At 49.3% G+C, this 20,391-nt stretch overlaps 1 protein-coding gene across 4 annotated transcripts in view; it reads left to right on the top strand.

Annotated features, from left to right (window-relative positions):
- Positions 1-20,391, top strand: part of ERICH6 (glutamate rich 6) — a 285,150-nt gene that overhangs the window by 114,122 nt on the left and 150,637 nt on the right. The gene's annotated exons all lie outside the window — the stretch shown is intronic.

Raw genomic sequence — 20,391 nt, 5'->3', positions numbered from 1 at the left:
ATTTCCGAGATTCTCAACAAATCTATCACTTCTGGACTGGTACCCACTCAAATCAAGCATGCCATAATAAAACCGACCCTCAAAAAAGTGGATTTGGACCCTAATGAACCATCTAACTATCGCCCAGTTTCGAACCTTCCTTTCCTGTCCAAAATAATGGAGAAAATCATAAACAAGCAACTTACAGAATTTCTAAATGAACATCAACTACTTCTACCATCCCAGTATGGATTCCGCAATAACGTACGCAGTCACCACTTACTCTCAGTGTGTGGCGTCCTCTTTCCCGTCCACCCTTTTTCCCCGTTTGTTTTCCCTCGTGATAATTCTAAGTAACATCAAACACTTGACAACTGTTGTTTGGTGTAAAAAAGGCCGCAGCTTTTAGTGTTTAACAACATATATAATACCTTCCTGGTATACCCGAGCCGATGAGCTGCCTCTGACCGCCTGCCGTAACCAAGCCAGGCGTCCTGTAGCCAGGATCCCCCGCCGCGTGACCTCACCCTGGCGGGGGTCCCGCCCTTGGCGCTTTTCATCGCGCCCCGCCTTAGTGGCGCCTCCCATGGCGCTGACGGCTCTCACTCAGTCTGGTGATGCCGCCGGCATCCCCTACTCACTATTTGACCGGCCCGGGTAACCGCCAAGACGCGAGGTAGGTAACCCCTTGCCTCGCGTCCCCCCACTAACCTAACTAGCTGCGGCCTTTTGCTTCCTTATATGACCCGCTTCGATTGCGTCCTGTAACATATTATTGAATATATCGTACCCAATGTCCGACAGGTGTATCCCGTCATCCCTGAACAGTCCCGGACACTTGTCTTCTGCCCATTGGTGTCTTATCTGCTGAGTCCCGCTTTTGCCTGCCCACCGTGAACTGTCTGTTCACTTTCTTTCTACCTCTGTTCCATAGCTTGGATTCTGTCCACTTGGGCCTTGGTATGATTTCTGACCAGATCACCGCTGCCTTTGGGTATAACCCTGCTATTATTTTTAAGTCATCTTTTACTAATTGGATTAGTCTTTTGCAATTCAATGAATTCAAATCATTGCCCCCCAGATGTACTATGATCACTTCTGGAGCCGCCTTGGATTCCCTCAGGCGCCGTAATAGGGGCAATAATTGTTTCCATTGCATGCCGGGTTTTCCTATCCATGTAACGCTCCACCCCTGTGGATCCAGGCCCAGGTGCTGTCCATAGGGTCGTTCCCTCGCTCTCTTGGCCGCCCATCTTATGTATGAGTGGCCAATGATCCAAGCTGTCCGCTGCGCCCTCTGTTGCTCTGGAAAATAGAATAAACAGGTTTTATTAGTTCGATTAGGAGCTACCCTGTCCAGCCGTACGTATGTGTCGACTTCATTTGATCTCCATCTCCCGATCTTTTTTATCGTGTCCTTGTCCAATCCCGCCTGCGCTGCACTTGTAGCTGCGCCTATTCGGAACGAGTGCGAGCTGAATTTATTAATGTCCCATTTTAATTTGTTTGCCGCTGTTTTCAGTACGGCTATCAGCTGAAATTTTGTTAGCGGGGAGCCGTCTTGATGTATCAGCAGGTGTTTTCTACCCACTGGGCGTATATCTAAGTATTCTCTGGCATTCGCGATTGGGCAGGTGTTACAACCCACGACTGGATTGAGCCTTAAGGTGGAGCCTTTTCCTTGCTGATCGGTCTTGGATCTGATTATAGTTATCCGGAGGATCTCCGCTGTACATAGAACGTTTTTTATCAGTAGTCCATTCTCTCCGTCGTCTTTTTTATTACGGGCCACCAGTTCGCTGACTCGAAAGGCTCCGTAGAATGCCAGCGAAAAGGCGAGCCTGAATAGCTTGGTCTCGAATGCCGATTTGCAGATTGTTTCTAGTGCTGCCCATAACGCTTTCAGCCTATGGTGCGTAATGGGATGCCTGTCATCCCTTTTTGGGCCTATCTTCCTTGCCCATCCTGCGAGCAACTTCTTCACTAAGAATGATTTTGTTGGGTCGCCCCATCCGAAAGCTTTAAGGAAGAATGCTGCTCCCGCGAGGCGCTTGACCACTACCTTCCTGGACATTCCGCTTTCTTTCGCTGTAATGATGAATTTGATCAATAGCTCTTCGCTGACGGGTCCCTGTGACCATCCGATCGTTCCGAGGAAACTGGCGACTTCATCGAAACTGCGTCAGTATGAGGTCCATGTTGCTGGAGCAACGGATCTCTGGAGTAAGTCTCTTGTTATTGAAGACCAATTCGCCATAATTGATGTGGCGTTGTTGTTGCTGTCTCGTCTGCCGTCGGTACCTGTTTGCGAAATAGATGCCATTTAGCGCGTGACAATGCATCGGCCGCGCCATTTAGCGCCCCTGGGACGTGTCTAGCCCTTAAGGTTATGTTATTGCGCAGCGCCTCCAGCACTATCTCTCTTAGTAAGTTGACTACTCTCTGGCATTTTGCTGATTGCGCGTTCAGCACGTGGACGACTGCCTGGTTGTCGCACCAGAAGATTATGTGTTGGTTCCTAAGTTTGTCGCTCCATAGTACCAACGTGACCCATATTGGAAATAGTTCTAAGAAGGTGATATTTTTTGTCAATCCCTTCTCTTTCCATTCCTCTGGCCAAGGTTCGGCGCACCACGCTCCTTGACATAAGGTGCCGAATCCCCATCCGCCTGATGCATCCGTTTGTATGTTCAGATCCTGGTTGGATAGAGGGGGATCCTGGATAACTGCAATACCGTTGAAATTGACTAGGAAGTCGTTCCATATCCTAAAGTCCTCCCGAATCTCTTTCGACACGCGTAGGTAATGATGTGGCTTCTTTAACCCGACCGTTGCAGTTGCCAACCTTCTCATGAATGCTCTGCCCATGGGTATCACTTGGCATGCGAAATTGAAGGTTCCTAAGATGCTTTGTGCCACTTGTAGCGTAATTTTCTTTGCTGCTCCCGTTTGTTGAATCATGTTACGCAGTTTATCTACTTTTTCTTCCGGTAATCTTGCTGTCATTCGCAAGGAATCCAACTCTATTCCCAAGAACGATATTGTTGTCATTGGACCTTCCGTCTTGTTGCTGGCTAGCGGTACGCCCAATTCGGCTGCCACTGTCTGGAAGTCGGCGAGTAGACTGTCGCATGCGTTGGAATCTTTGGGACCCACGAATAGAAAGTCATCTAGGTAATGTATAATATTGTTTGATTCTGCTTTCCTAGCTACCACCCAATGCAGGAAGGAGCTGAAAAGCTCGAAATACGCACATGAGATGGAACATCCCATGGGCATGCATTTGTCGAAGAAGAATTGGCTGTTAAATGTGAACCCCAGTAGAGGGAAGCTATCTGGGTGAACTGGGAGCAACCTGAACGCGGATTCTACGTCCGCTTTTGCCATCAGGGCCCCTCTTCCGCAGGACCAAAGCAATGCCAATGCGGTATCGAAAGATGCGTATTGCACTGAACAATCCTCATGCAGCAGGTGGTCGTTTACGGATTTGCCTGGCGGGGATGACAAATTTAGTATGAGCCGGAACTTTCCTTTCTCCTTTTTTGGGATTACCGCTAGCGGTGATAGGAACATCGGTTGGAATGGCTGTTGTGCAAATGGGCCTGCTATCCTTCCTAATTCTAATTCTGTTTGCAGCTTCTGACGGACGATATCCCCGTGTTTTATTGCCGAGGGAGAGTTGCTGATTGGTGCTCCTTGAATTTGTCCCTGAAATGGGATGACGAACCCATCTTTGAACCCATTCCAAATCTTATTTGCTTTCTCCTTGTTCGGGTATAGTTCGAGCCATAATTTCAGAGCTCTCAACTGTATTAGTGACGGTGCTTTTCGAATTGTCTCGTCTCATGGATTAACCTTACTCCCTGTCAATGCCTTTTTGTTACATTTTGACATTGGGTGCGGTGCTGCGCAAATGGTGCAAACATGTTTAAATTTGCAGTCTTGAAATGTACATGTGGCTTTGTTGTATCGCTAGCAGCTGTTGTCGTGCGCTGAGATGATCTTCGAGTATTCCTGGCTTTCATCCTTGTCTCCGCGGTTTTGCAGGTCATATGTTGAATCCATAGGCTGACATCCTGCATTCCCCAAGTCATATGATGGTTCTCTTCCATTTTGTCTCGGAACTGTTCGTCATAATTAAGCCATGACCAGCCTCCGTGTTGTTGATACGATCTCATGATGTTGACTGCATAGGCCAACATCGGTCCATATTGTGATTGGTCCTTCCTCCCGATCACACTGGCCATGTATAGGAAGGCTGTTATCCAATTCACTATGGTCTTCGGTATTTTTCTCTCTCTCTCTTTGTAGTGCTTTCCGTCTGCGGACTTCTTCCTCCCTTCGTTTTTTCGTCTTCCGAGTAGTATGGTAAAGATGTCGATGTATTTTTTCCTTTGAATTTTCTTTCTTAAGCGCTTGGGTACTTCTTCCCAAAGCTCCGACAAGGTAGTGAGTGCCGGTGGGCCTCTTGACTCCTTTTCGCCATCTCTCTTGAGTCCTTGTTGGTCGCTGTCAGAGTCTGAGGATGAACTTGAGGAGCTGGAGGAGCTACTGGAGCTGGTGCTCTCTCTGCGCTTTGCCCTTTGTTTTTGCTTCTTTTTCCCCGTCCCTGAATTATCGTGCATCCCCGTGTGCCCTGAACTATACTGTGGTTTACTGATCGCCGAGTCGGCATCTTTTGCCGAGCACTCACCTGCCACGCGACGTTCTCTTGTTGTTTGGTGTGCTGCATAACTTGTCGATGGCTGTTCCTCCACCTTGAGTTCATCACCCGGCGGCCCTCTTTGTTCTCCTGATGAGGTTGCTCCTTCTTTCGTGATTTGCCTTGTTGCTGAGATAGGCCTGTCTGGCTCTCTTCTTGTTGTCCCGTTTTCCTCTTGACTTATTCCTCTGTCATTGTTGACTGCTGGGTGCATGTGTTGTGGCAAATGCCATGATCCTACCTCACCGTCTAGGCTCCTGGCAGGTCTCCGAGGGGGTTCGATCCAATCCCCATCTGCTGGGTGATAATGATAGTCGTACTGCCTTCTTTGATGCCAACCGTCCTGTGGTCTCCTGATCGAGTTCCCGTAGGGATACGCACTCGGCTCTTCCCATCTGTTGCGCCTTTCTCCGTTATTCCAATTTTGCTTTCCGCTCTGGTGCCATCCTGAGCTATCTTGACGATGCCACGGATAACCCGCTGGATGGTCGAGCTCGAAACTGTTTCGCGGCTGGTCATCTCTGTCCTGGAAACTCGCGTATCTCGAAGCATTCTGCCAAGCTTTGTCGCTCCAATTAGGGTAAAGCGGCGAGTGTTCTCTCCCTCTCTGCATTCTAGCCGTTGGTTCGCTCGCCCTGTTCGTCTCGTCGCCGGGAACCTCTCTCGTGTTGTTCCGTGCTGTCTCCGTGCCCGTTCCGTCTCCTGGAGCTCCGGCTATTTCAGCGTCGTTCGGCTCTACTATTTCATTGCTTAGAGCCCTGGGGCCGACCTTACGGGCTCCTCCTCGCCCTCCTCTTATCCTCCTCCTGCCGCGGGCTCCCTCTTGCGTTGGTGGTTCGTGGTTCGATCTTCCTTTTTTGCCGCCTTCCGCCAACGCCTTGGATCTTGTAATTCTTTGAGTTTGGCCCGCCTTCTTGGCCATCCTTGTAACTCGGGATGCTTTACGTGCTGGCATGCTGCTCCTACGGAAATACTATGATAAAGCAATAGCTAGTTAGTATTGAAATGACCACTTGTTCTGTCCAGAACGACACGCTCCCCGGTATTTACTTTTGTTCAGAATTTTCTTTTTTTTTTTTTTTTTGAGTATCCTCGGTGCCCGTTCGCTTACAACGAAAGACGTATGCTGTAACTTTATCTCGCGTAACTGGAATGGAATGCTATCAGGTTAAGCCCCTTCCGTGCCAGCCCTGTCGCGTAACCTAACCATGCCCTTCCCCGAGCCACCCCCTTTTTTGCTTTGTGCTAGTTCTCCGCCCCCCTTTGCACTCGTGTCCTTTCGTGTTTCGGTCCCGCACCCCCCGTACTGGGGGAGGCCCCCCGCCTCGCCGGGCTGTCCCTGCGATTGGGTTGTCCCCGTGTGGATTACTACCCTCACGGCCCCCCATTCTTGCGCTTGTACCGTCCGGCTGGCGGCGCAATCGGGCCTGTCCAAACTTCTCTAATGCCCGCTTTCAACCTCGCCCCTGAGTGGCATGGGAAATCCTAGCCTTCAGTTTGCTTATAGAAGCTGAACTGCCCTGACCTCTTCAGCCTTTCCTCACAGGAAAGCTGCTCCATCCTCCCCACCACTTTGGTTGCCCTTCTCTGTGCCTTCTCCATTGCAACTATCTATTTTTTTTTTTTTTTTGTGGTCTGCCCTTCACCTCGCGTTCCCCTGCAACGCCATGCCGGTATGTCGCGTTCCCCTGCAACGCCATGCTGGTATATGCCAATAGTTATGGTTTGGTTTTTTTTTTTTGTAACATTGAATAAGAGAAACAAAATTAAAATTTTATTATTATTTTTTTTTTTTTTTTTGTGAATCGGGAGTTGGGTGCGAACCCGTGGCTCCACCGGGAGGCCCCCTGCGCTTAAAACAAGCGGGGGGCCCCTTAAATTCTCCCATGGTTCGTGAGGCCCGCTCCGGGTTACCCTGAAGGCCGGGAGCCCTTATTTGAACGTGCCGGGTCCCTCGAGGCACGATTGTTTTCCCCAGCTGCCCTGCTGGCCTCAGCGGGCCTGCCGTCGGCATGGCCGGTCAGGGACTGTCCACGTGGCCGTGGGGTGCTACTGGGGTCGCCGTGCTCATGTGCGCGGGGGGGGGGGGGGGTTGGAGCCTGAAGCGCGGCGGCGGCCAGTATGGGGTGGAGGTGGGGGGGAGGCTGCAGCCGGAGATCGCAATGGGGCCGCGATCCGGGTGAAGCCGCAATCGGGGGAGTTCCGGGGGGGGGGGGGAAGCTGGCGGGAGGAAAGCAGTCTGCCGGGGGCCGGGCGCTGCAGCTCGGGCGCCGCAGCTGGGCAGGTCCCCGGGTGTGCAGGAGGGGCGGTCCCGGCGGGAGGGGGAATGCGGCGGACGACCGGCGCTATGGCGGTCCCGACGCTGCCTGTTAGCGCGGCATGGGGCGAGCGGAGTGGGGAGGCCTGACTTGCTGTTCGGGCGGCCTAACCTGCTTTTTTTTTTTTTTTTTATATCTGCGTGCGCCGTGGCCAGCCACACGAGGAAGGGGATGAAAAGTCGAATGGTGCCTACTTTGCTCGGTAAACCCTCTCTCCCGTCTGCTCTGCTTTCCTCCTTGCTCCTTTCGCCTCCCGATCTGGCTGGAAAAGGGGCTGGGGCTGCCCCTTTCGACCCTTTAAGGGGTTGAGAGCGTCATCGGTCGGCGCCGCAGGCGCCTTCCGCTGACGTCTTGCCCGTCTCCCTTCCTCCCCCTTTTTCTCTCACGGACCGCCATCCTTCGAGGGTGGCGCGTCCGTTATTGGGGCGGGCTCGGGCCAGTAAGCCCAGGCCCTCCTATGAACCATAGTACCGAAACCCTGCTCCTGTCACTCTCAGAATTAATACTAACAACCCTAGACACAGGTCACTTACATTCTTGCTCTGCTTGACATATCATCTGCATTCGACACGGTCAACCACAATACCCTTATCACCCGCCTATCTCAAATTGGAATCACTGGCTCTGCCCTATGCTGGCTCCAATCCTATCTTAATGATAGAAAATACAGTGTAAAAATTGGCCGCCATGAATCCAAACCTAGAAAACTGCTACAAGGAGTACCTCAAGGATCCTCTCTCTCATCAACACTGTTTAATATCTACCTTATCCCCCTATGTAGACTCTTGATGAAACTCTGATTCCCGCACTTCATATACGCAGATGATGTGCAGATCCTCATCCCCATTAAGGACTCTCTACCCAACGCTCTGAAAATCTGGGATACCGCCCTTGCAGAAATAAAGAATCTCCTCACTGAAAACTTTCTAGCAATAAATACCAGCAAAACAGAGCTACTCATCATCTCTCCACAAAGCAACATCCCCCTCAACCCTACCAATTATCCATAAGCTGGCCCTCTCTCTTTACAGCAGGTCCACAGCCTCGGCATTATCATAGACAACCATTTCTCATTAAAAAAACATTCGCGGCCACTGTCAAAAACGGCTTCTTTAAACTCCATACTCTAAAAAGAATTAGATCTCTCCTGCACCCACACGACTTCCGAACAATTCTACAAGCTACAATATTGTCAAAACTGGACTACTGTAATTCTATCCTGCTAGGACTGTCAAAAAATTCGCTACAACCTTTACAGATGCTACAAAACGCAGCTGCCCGAATACTCACCAACGCACACCGCCATGAACACATTACGCCCGTACTCCAATACCTTCACTGGCTACCAGTAGCATCTACGATTACATACAAAGTCCTTACCCTCATACACAAATCCATCTACAACCAAGATATGCAATGGCTCTCTGACCATTTCACATTCCACAACTCAAATAGACCTACAAGAACAATGCACCAAGCCAAACTCCAGACTCCCACGCTCAAACATATCAAGCATGTTTCAACGAGAGAACGATCATTTATCATAGCAGGAACCAACTTTTGGAATAAAATGCCCACAGACCTGTGCCTGGAGCCCTGTCATAAGAAATTTAAACAAAACTGAAAAACTTGGCTTTTCAGACAAGCCTATACATAATGACCTCCCACTCTTCAAAACTGCCGTCCTCTCCTTCCCCTCTCCTTCACACACTTTAATTCTAAGGTCATCTCACTCTGGTAAAAAATCATTTGAATACATAATGTACTTTCATACATTTTCTTACCCCACACCAAATACATCCCAATCCTTACTCCTCTTACTGCATTTGCTTGAATGTACCTAATTATACATAGTTTCTCCCAGGAGATTAGGCTGGATTCAATTGTACTATATGTTGATCTATTGCTATGTTCATTGACCTCATTTGATATATGCTTGTTCTTTCTAAATTGATAGTAAAGCTTGTTGCTAAATTATGGTTCATTGTAAACCGAGGTGATGTTTGGAACGTGCCACGGTATCTAAAAACCTTCAAATAAATAAATAAATAAATAAGAGATTCCCTGACTTCTCCCAGCTGTTTGGTTATTAGAGCCCATTTCTCATCAAGCGCCTCGCGTATTGCATCTTTAATATCAGCGATGGAAAGCAGCACCGGGGGGCGGGGGGTTGAGACTCACTATCTGGCGCAGTCACCATCTTGGAATCTGGAACAAGTGGCATTTCTTTGTCCCTTTTTCCGCTCTTACTCTGCGTTGGCAGCGTTGCCCTGCACCGAACCCGGGCCGGGAACATATGCCCTACCCCTGGTGATGTCCAGTTCTAAAGGTCTGGTCTTAGCACGGTCGGATTACACGCGATGGGAGAGGTGGGCCTGGAGTCAGGAAGTAATGCGACTTCCCAGCTACCACATCACGTGATCTCTCCCTCATGCAGGATGTTTATCCTGTTGGACTCTATGCCATCCTGGACATAAAGCGCCACACTGCCTCCCGGGTGCTCCTCTCTGTCATTGCGCTATAATTTGTATCCCGGTATAGCACTGTCCCATTGGTTGTCCTCCTTCCACCATGTCTCTGAGATGCCAATTAAGTCTATGTCATCATTCACTGCTATACATTCTAATTCTCCCATCTTACTTCTTAGACTCCTGGCATTAGCATACAAACATTTCAAAGTTTGTTTTTTGTTTGTATTTTCATTCTGCTTTTTAGTTGATAGGGATAAGTTAGAATTTTTTAGCTCAGGTGAGTTTTTAGTTCAGGCGCTTGGACTATTTTTCTTATTATTAGAAGCCCACTGTCGGGATGCCCTAATTCTAATGCATCATTTCCTAGCGTGTAGCAGATGGACTCAAAACAAATGGGTATAGTGTGCTCGTGCTAGCAGTTGGAGACGGATCTGACGTCAGCACGGGTACATATACCCCCACAGGAAGTGTAGCAAATCAGTAATTTCCGTCTCCAAAGCAGTTTGGAGATAACTCACGCTCGCTGAGCGTGTTTCCAAATTCTAATGACTAAATTCATAGAAGAAACCTACTGAAGACGAGCCCCGCACTCCTGTGGTGATACCAGGCGGTCACTCACCCAGTTGAGTTTCCCGAGCTGACTTCCGTGGTCCCTCGGAGGTAAGAGCCTCGGTCCGGTGGCCGGTTTGCGGCAGGGACCCAGCCCCTGAGTGAGAAGGGCTCGGGCGCGGCTTGGCCCCCGAACAAGACGAGTTCGGGCGCGGCCTAGAGGCAGCCTCAGTCCCGGCGTGGACTTGGCCCCCGAGCGAGACGAGTTCAGGCGCGGCCTAGAGGCAGCGGGTGCACTTCCTTAAGCACGGCGGTGAAGGTACTCACCCTCTCCCCCCACAGCCGGAGACCGCCCGGGTCCCAGCCGGGAAGCGCCAAAGACAAGGTAAGGCGTATATCTTTACTTGGTCTCCGAGGAAGTGTGGACTAACTAGGCTTGCCTACGAGGCAGCCCGCCAAGGAGGTCGCCATTTTTGCCTGCCTACTCATCTTCGCCAACTAAGCGCACGTGCTAAGCGCACGCAATAGGCGCACATTGTTAGCGCACGCGTTAGGCGCACGTTGCTAGCGCATGCGATAGGCGCACGTTGTTAGCACACGCGATAGGCGCGTGTTGACTAAGCGCACGCTACTAGGATACGCGCACATTTATAAGACGCCCATTATAGGCGCACATTTATATGACGCCTGTTATAGGCGCATGCTGTTAAGTGCACTTGTTAGGCGCACATCGTTGGGCGACACCGAGTTTCAGGCGAATGGAGAGAGCCCATACGTCCGCAGAGCCGGCACCTCCAGAATCTAGCATGAAAGCTCTAAGCCTCTGCTCAGCATGCAACCTCAGAGCCACACAGAGCGAGGAAGCAGACTCACTATGTGCCCAATGTGAGGAGGCCATGGGAGTTCCAGGACAGGACAGGTCCCAGCCCAGCGGTTCCTCAGGGAACACACATGACTTAGCAGGCCGCGGCGAGCAGCCAGGGAACCCGAGAGACCTGGTGCCCCTACGGCCAGATCCGGCTTCGCTTTCCTGGGTGGAATTATTCAAGGGGATTCACGCCTTTGTCCAGATGCTGTCTGCTCCTCGTATGGGTCTTTCCGTCCCGGTTGATCCGGCCCCTGGACCCTCAAGACCTAGGCGCGGCCACTCGCCACCCGACAGCCCCGATTTTGGAGATTCGGATTGCTCCAAGGAAAATGAGGAGCCCCCCGAGGAGGGTGAACTTCCCTCGGAGATAGAACCATATCGGACCATGAGACGCTTCTTTCGGAAAGAAGATCTTCCAGGCCTGGTCTCACAATGCCTTTCGGAGCTGGCCATTCCGGGCCAGGACACCCCAGGGGATCCCAAAATGAACCCCCTGTTAGAAGGCCTGCGCCAAATGGCTCACCATTTTCCCCTCCTACAAGCAGCACAGCAGCTAATTGATCTGGAATGGAAGGCACCGGAGGCCTCATTCAAAGGGGGTCGGGCCTTGTCAGGCATGTACCCTCTGGATCCGGCGTCCAAGGAGCTGCTGGCATGCCCTAGGGTAGACGCCATTGTTAACGCAATCGTGAAGTACACTACCATTCCGGTGGAGGGGGGAGCGGCCCTCAAGGATACACATGACCGACGCATGGACACCATTCTGAAACAAGCCTTTGAGGTAGCAGCCATGTCCCTTCGAATCGCGACTTGCTGCACCGTGGTTACACGTTCCTGTTTATCACAAGCAAGAAACAACACCCCGGGAGAAGACATGGAATCAGCTCTCGCTTTTCTCACTGACGCAGCCTCCGATCTCGTCCGTACGGCAGCCAAGGGAGTGTCCTCAGTGGCAGCCAGGAGGCAGCTTTGGCTACGTAATTGGGCGGCCGACTCGTCCTCCAAGACACGACTCACAAGAATGCCCTTTAAGGGTTCCCTACTGTTCGGCAGCGATCTTGAGAACTGGGCTACTAAATGGGGTGCCTCTCCCTTACCCAGTCTACCAGAAGACAGGTCAAGGAGGAGCCAGCGTTCTTTTTCTAGACCATCCAGAGGTAGAAACTCTCAGCGCTTCAACCCCTACAGGACTCGCTATCAGGCACCTCGTTCTCAGGCCAGGAACCAGCCCTTTCGGTCTAAGCCCAACAAGAAGAGATCCGGCTCGGGTTCTGGCCCCGGCCGCAACCCGCAATGACAGTCAGCCAACCCATCCGAGGGTAGCAGCCATAGGGGGCAGGCTAACCCTCTTCTACCGCAGGTGGGTCGAGATCACTTCGGACCAGTGGGTCCTTGCCATCATCCGAGAAGGGTATTACCTGGATTTTCTTCGGCTTCCGCCGGACAAGTTTGTGGAATCTCCTTGTTCACCGCTCAAGAAAGCGGCACTAGAAGTGACCTTACAGAGGCTCCTGGCCCTAAAAGCCATAATCCCAGTACTTGCAGGAGAGAGAAATTCTGGGCATTATTCCATCTATTTCATAGAACCCAAGAAGGAGGGCACTTTCAGGCCCGTCCTGGACCTCAAGTCAGTCAATCGACACCTACGGGTCCCCAGCTTTCGCATGGAAACTCTGCGGTCTGTCAAGAATTCAGTACAGCCAGGGGAGTTTCTCACCTCCCTAGATCTGTCGGAAGCCTACTTGCATATCCCAATCCATCGGGATCACCAGCGCTATTTATGCTTCAAAGTCCTGAATCAGCACTTCCAGTTCCGAGCTTTACCCTTCGGGTTAGCCACCGCGCCGCGGATCCTCACCAAGGTCATAGTAGTAGTGGCGGCGGCACTCAGGAAGGAAGGAATTCTCGTTCATCCCTACCTGGACGATTGGCTGATCAGGGCAAAGTCACCGGAGGAGAGCCACCGGGCAACCAACAGAGTTATAGCTCTTCTGGAAAGCCTAGGATGGGTAGTCAACATAAAAGAAGAGTTCCCTACAGCCGTCCCAGTCGCTGGAATACCTAGGGGTCCAATTTGACACCCAAGAAGACAAGGTCAGCCTGACCTCCAAGAGAAAGTCAAAACTCCGGAACCATCTGCAGGTCCTGCTGAGCGCCAGCCAGCCCACAGCTCGGGATTACCTACAAGTCCTCGGCCTCATGGCATCCACCCTGGAGGTGGTGCCATGGGCGCGGGCTCATATGAGACCATTGCAACGCGCCCTTCTATCTCGATGGAGCCCACGATCACAGAACTACACCATACACCTACCTCTGCCGACCAGAGTGCGGAATCAGCTACGGTGGTGGTTACAGCCCGGCTACATGAGCCGGGGGTCCAGAATGTCCTCCCCAACCTGGATTCTGCTCACTACAGATGCCAGCCTGAACGGATGGGGAGCACACTGCGAGGAACTCACCGCCCAAGGGCGGTGGAACAGAGAAGAGTCAAGGTGGAACATCAACCGACTAGAGGCACGGGCAGTCAGGCTAGCGTGCCTGCAATTTGCCCAGACTTCGCGACAGAGTGGTCAGAGTGATGTCAGACAACGCCACCACGGTGGCATACATCAATCGACAGGGCGGACCCAGAAGCCAACAAGTGTCCCTAGAAATAACGCCCCTGATGATTTGGGCAGAAGCAAATCTTCAGGACATCTCCGCCGTCCACATTGCCGGGAAGGACAACACGACGGCAGACTTCCTCAGCAGAGAAAGCCTAAACCCGGGGGAGTGGCAGCTGTCGCCCACAGCTTTCCAGATGATTGTGGATCAGTGGGGGATGCTGGGCATGGACCTATTAGCCGACAGGTCCAACACTCAAATACCCAGATATTTCAGCCGCAGGCGGGATCCGCTATCCCAGGGGATCGATGCCCTGGTACAGCCGTGGCCTCAGGGAATCCTGCTATATGCCTTTCCTCCGTGGCCCCTGCTGGGCGCCATTATACACAAGATTCAGCGACACAGAGGCCTAGTTCTTCTAGTGGCCCCGGACTGGCCAAGAAGACCTTGGTATGCAGACATGAGAAGACTACTGGCAGGGAATCCTCTATGCCTGCCTCCACACAGGGACCTGCTGCAGCAAGGTCCCATCCTCCACGAGGATCCAGCTCAATTCTCTCTTATGGTCTGGCCATTGAGAGGGCTAGGTTGAAGAAAAGAGAATACTCGGAGCCGGTAATAGATACACTCCTCCGAGCACGCAAGTTCTCCACATCACTGACATATATCAGGATCTTGAGAGTTTTTGAAGCCTGGTGCGACTCTCACAGCACCAATTCACATGCCGCTAAGATTCCTCTCATCTTGGACTTCCTACAAGATGGACTTCAGACGGGTCTGTCCCTCAGCTCCATCAAGGTTCAGGTAGCAGCGCTGTCTTGCTACGGTCCCAGGAGTGACGGCAACTCCATTGCCAAACACCCAGACGTTTCACGTTTCCTGAAAGGAGTCAAGCACATTCGCCCGCCACTGAAGTGGCCAGTGCCCTTGTGGAACCTCAACCTAGTATTGGAATTTCTAGCGGGATCCGCCTTCAGGCCCCTTCGAGGCCTGTCTCTCTGTTTGTTAACCTTGAAAATGGTGTTCTTGCTGGCCGTATGTTCAGCACGCCACATCGCAGAGCTACAAGCACTGTCCTGCCGTGATCCATTTCTCAGAATCACTCCAGAGGCTATCCATCTTCGCACGGTTCCTTCCTTTTTACCCAAAGTAATCTCACAATTTCACCTCAACCAAACCATATCCTTGCCTACCACGGAAGGTTTGAAGAAGTCGGAAGAAGGTCGAATGCTATGTCATCTCGACATTGGCAGACTGCTGTCCAGATACCTGGAAATGTCAGAAGCAGTACGAAAGACGGACCACCTGTTCGTCCTGCACAGCAGGAAGAAGCAAGGGGAAGCGGCCTCATGGCCGACCATCGCCCGCTGGATTAAAGAAGTTATCAAGGCAGCCTACGTAGAGGCGGGATCCCCACCGCCTCTACAGGTCAAGGCTCATTCTACCAGAGCGCAATCGGCCTCTTGGGCAGAAACTAAGATGCTGTCACCGGCAGAGATATGTAAAGCGGCGACGTGGTCCTCCCTCCATACCTTCTCCAGATTCTATCGTCTGGACGTCCAGGCCAGGGAGGACACAACATTTGTGAGGGCAATCCTAAACGGTCTTCGGGCAGCCTCCTGCCCAGTCCGGGAGTAGCTTTTGTACATCCCATTTGTTTTGAGTCCATCTGCTACACGCTAGGAAATGTTGAGATTACTTACCTGATAATCTCCTTTTCCTTAGTGTATGCAGATGGACTCAGCATCCCGCCCGGCTGCCGGTATACATGGGGATTAGCCGACTCAGGTAAGCCATGTTTTCTTATATAGGGCATCCACCCTGCCGGGTGTCGATGCCTTCCGGCTGAGTACACTGGCGGTCTCCAGCTACCATCAATTGGTCAGGGTAATCCTGTTTATTTAATCGATCGGTCAGTCACACATATATCCATACCAGCTTTTGCAAGGAAGATTACTGATATGCTACACTTCCTGTGGGGATATATGTACCCGTGCTGACGTCAGATCAGTCTCCAACTGCTAGCACGAGCACACTATACCCATTTGTTTTGAGTCCATCTACATACACTAAGGAAAAGGAGATTATCAGGTAAGTAATCTCAACATTAGTATCCTTTGAAGATATCTCTCTCCGAACCATGCGCTGCTGAGCGACTGTCTGCTTTCCCCTTTGTTCTAGTTTAAAAGGTGCTCTATTTCCTTTTTAAAGGTTAACGCCAGCAGTCCGGTTCCACCCTGGTTAAGGTGGAGCCCATCCCTTCGGAAGAGACTCCCCCCTTCCCCAAAAGGTTCCCCAGTTCCTAACAAAACTGAATCCCTCTTCCTTGCACCATTGTCTCATCCATGCATTGAGACTCCGGAGCTCTACCTGTCTCTGGCTTAGAGAAGAGACGGCTGAGGGGGGATATGATAGAGGTGTTTAAAATCATGAGAGGTCTAGAATGGGTGGATGTGAATCGGTTATTTACTCTTTCAGATAATAGAAAGACTAAGGGGCACTCCATGAAGTTAGCATGTGGCACATTTAAAACTAATCGGAGAAAGTTCTTTTTCACTCAATGCACAATTAAACTCTGGAATTTGTTGCCAGAGGATGTGGTTAGTGCAGTTAGTATGGCTGTGTTTAAAAAAGTATTGGATAAGTTCTTGGAGGAGAAGTCCATTACCTGCTATTAATTAAGCTGACTTAGAAAATAGCCACTGCTATTACTAGCATGGAATAGACTTAGTTTTTGGGTACTTGCTAGGTTCTTATAACCTGGATTGGCCACTGTTGGAAACAGGATGCTGGGCTTGATGGACCCTTCGTCTGACCCCAGTATGGCATGTTCTTAATTGTACTCATTTATCAACCAGTAGGATATGAATCGTTTTTTGACTATTTAAAATATCGTCCGATATTTTTTAAATCGTCAAAAATCGTTAAAGAGTGCGATACAATAGAAATTCCCCTGATTTATCGTGAAAAAATCGTTAATCGGGATAGTGTCCTTTAAAGGGAGTTATTTGGGGGGAAGGTGGGAAAACCGGCACACCAAAACAACCCCTAAACCCACCCTGACCCTTTAAAACTAATCCCTTACCTTCCCCCACCCTCCCGAACCCCCCTAAAACTTTTACGAGTACCTGGTGGTCCAGTGGAAGCCCCGGGAGCGATCTCCTACTCTCGGGCAATCGGCGCCATTTTAGCTGCCACTCATGAAAATGGCACCGATGGCCCCATAAAAAAAAAACCCCACCCGACCCTTTAAAAGTGCCCCCTTAGCTTCCCCCACCCTCCTGATCCCCCCAAAACATTTTAAAATTACCTGGTGGTCCAGTGGTGGTCCCGGGAGCGATCTCCCGTTCTCGGGCCGTCGGCTGCCACTCATAAAAATGGCGCCGATGGCCCAATAAAAAAAAAACCCACCCGACCCTTTAAAAGCACCCCCTTAGCTTCCCCCACCCTCCCGATCCCCCCCCCCCCAAAACATTTTAAAATTACTTGGTGGTCCAGTGGTGGTCCCGGGAGCGATCTCCCATTCTCGGGCCGTCGGCTGCCACTAATAAAAATGGCGCCGATAGCCCTTTGCCCTTACCATGTGACAGGGTATCCGTGCCATTGGCCGGCCCCTGTCACATGGTAGGAGCACTGGATGGCCGGCGCCATCTTTAAAAATGGCGTCGGCCATTTTATCGGCTTGGGCCTCACTAAAAAAAATTAGCGATGTGAATCGGAACCGATTCCGATTCACATCTCTACCGATCAGATTTTTTTCTCCTTCCAGCCGAACCCGATCGTTAAAACTATCGGGCACACGATTCACATCCTTATCAACCAGTATTGCTACTCCCTCTTTCGTGTTCTTAGCAGAGGAAAAGAAAGTTTCCACCCATTCCTTGATCAATTTCTTACTTTCTTCCCCATTCAGGTGTTTTTCTTATATAAAAGCAATTTGAATTTTATTTCTCCTCAAGGATTGAAGCATCCTCTTTCTCTTGATCAGAGAACTTAAGCATCTATGTTCCAAGAGGTGAACTTGACCTGTTCAGCCATATTTAATCCAAACCTTCTAGAATATAAAACATCATATATAGCATAATATACAGACTGTCAGAAGCCACCAGCCTTGGCCTCCAACAGTAACAGCTACCTTTACCACCATTGAGCAAAACTGCAAATAATCACTCCCCAAGTTCTCCTTTGCTTGCCCACCCAAAGACATACATACCTGCCCAACCCTCGCCCCCACTTCCCTTTCCCCTTCTCCCCTTTCCAGTACTAGAAACTAGATTGAAGTCCCTAAGGACTTGAAAATCACGGATGTGTGCGGGTGCCCCCCCTTCACCCCAATGAGAGCAAACCTATATTATTTTCAACAATATAACAGTAACAGTATAATCATGTGAAACAAGCTTATAATACTCTGTCAACTCCCATCATGTATATTATTGATCAGCTGTTAAAACCTCTTTAACAAACGAGCTGGCTTCTTTTGCAATCATGAGTGCCAGACTCCTTGAGATCCCACACGCAAACGAGTAGAGTAAAAGAGTGAGAATTTTATTTGCTTATTATGTAATTCAGAGCACACTGTTATGAACTCTTTTCTTTTCTGTGAAACTCCAGAAGAATAATCTTGAAATATCAGAATGCGGACTCCCTCATATTTCAGCTCACCCTTTTTTCTATATGCCTGCATGGTCTCCAGTTTATGTGAAAAATTCAAAAATTTAGCAATTAATACACATGGTCTCTCTGAGGCTCCCAATCTAGGCCCCAGCCTGTAAGTGTGCTCAACATGAAAGTTCCCCTCAGGTGGTTAAGGCCTAACGCTTTAATTAACCAGCCTTCCAGTAGTTATCTCATCTCATGATCTTTCACTGCTTCAGGGAAGCTGACAAATCTCAAATAATTTCTACAGTTTTCGGTTAAGATCCTCCATTTTTTCTTCTAGCTATGCAATCTTTGTGGTTAGTATCGTTTGAGCCGCCGACAGTGCTTGCATTTCAGATTCGACATCAGACACTCAGCACTGCATTTCACTTACCAGCGATGCAATCACCATAGTAGGGCGGAGGCTGGATGGTCATACCGCCATTTTTAACTCCATCTGTCTGCTACCCGGTTTCTCCTTTTTTTTTGCAATTTAGAGGACATCTCACCACCTCCTTTCACAACAAAATTGTTCATACATCAATACAGGTTGCTAGGTATGATATTTTGGCAGTTTGTTTGCTGCAATATGTAGAAAATAGCCAATTTGCAGGAGGGCACCCAGAGCTAGCAGGACATGCGTCTCACTCACTCATCGCCTCACGTGATCTCCTAAGTGGGTAATAATTTTAATTAAACAAATAAAACTCAACTCTATACCCACTAGGGCCCATTTTAAGTATTTGGGGATATCTTCCCAAAAAAAACAAAGCACAAAATATGAAAAATATGATTAAGTTCTTTCTCACAAATCATGTTTTTGACACAATTGCAACAATGCTTCCCATTTTGTCGGCAGTGGGAGGGGAGAAATGAAACTGGATACAGACAACAACCAACAGGGGCCCTGACTCATATGGTCTGGTATACTGGCACACAGACATAAGGGAAAAAGCACAGGATGGCTTCTACAGCCAAGTCCCAAAGCATAGAACATCAAGCAGCATTGTCTGAATTGTCAAGAAGACATAGGGGAAGAAGCACAGGATGGCTTCTACAGCCAAGTCCCAAATAGAATATCAAGCAGCATTGTCTGAATTATCAAGAAGGCTTCTCACCCATTAAAAATGTTGCCAGCAGTAATTTATGGGCTTGACAGTTGCTTGGTTTTGATTGAGTGTAAATTTTACTACCCTTATCATAAGATTTGGGGGTAACTGCATGGAGCAGCAGTTACTACCCTTGAGAGGAACATGGGGATTTCCTGCATGGAGCAGCAGATACCATAAGAAGCTTTATGGGCAGACTGGATGGGCCATCTGGTCCTTTTCTGCTGTCATTACTATGTTTTATGGTATTACTATGTTTTATGTTATGTTACCGCTCATTGGCAACAAATTGCTCCTTATTTGTTCCCTTTTTTGTTGGAAGGCAATCCTTAGTTCAGTAGTCCCACTTGTGTGGCTGATCATCCTTCATGTCTCGCAAAGAAGACCAAGTTGCTTACTTGTACCAGGTGTTCCCTGTGAACAGCGGGATAATTGGCCCTGTATACCATGCTGCCTCCCTTTCTGGAGTTGTCTTTTCTGTTAAGGTATATAAGCTTAAGGAGGTCCATATGGCATTGGCTGCATAGGCTTTTCCAAACAGCAGAAGAAATGCTTCATATTGGCACTGCCAAATGATATCACCCACTTGTGTGGCTGATTGTCCTGCAGTCCATGGAGAACAGAACACCTACTACAGGCAAGCAACTTTGTTTCTTAGTAAAAAAAAAAAAAAAAAAAAACAACCCACAGTGCTATAGACAATAAATTACAAAAAAAAAAAAAAAGCAAAAAAAGCAACAAACCACAGTGCTGATGCTGCATTAAAATATCCATGCTGAAGTGTTAGTGCAGAAATGTTATTATGTCTATAATGTGCATGTCATGCTAACGATCAATTTAGTATGCACGACAAGTTAGTACATAGGTCTCTAAGCATTATAAAATAGCCATGAAAGCATCTTTTTTGCTCCCTGAGTCAACCAGGGCTGGGGATGCTGAAAACATAATTGAAAATTGTGAAAATCTATTGCAAATTTCTATAACAAATTTGTATTTTTAATGACTATATTGTAGTATTCCTGGACCTCATGTTATATTGTTTATATTTTGATTTGCGGTATTCTTTTTTCTCATTATGAAACATTCTTGGAAATAGAGTGATAGATTTCAGGATATAGAAAAGTTAATTTCCAAGTAAAAATGCCATTTTGCT

Source organism: Rhinatrema bivittatum, chromosome 9 (genome assembly GCF_901001135.1).
Source record: "Rhinatrema bivittatum chromosome 9, aRhiBiv1.1, whole genome shotgun sequence".
NCBI lineage: Eukaryota > Metazoa > Chordata > Amphibia > Gymnophiona > Rhinatrematidae > Rhinatrema > Rhinatrema bivittatum.
The sequence above is the reverse complement of the archived record's forward strand: the minus strand, read 5'-3'. Positions and strand labels throughout refer to the sequence as shown.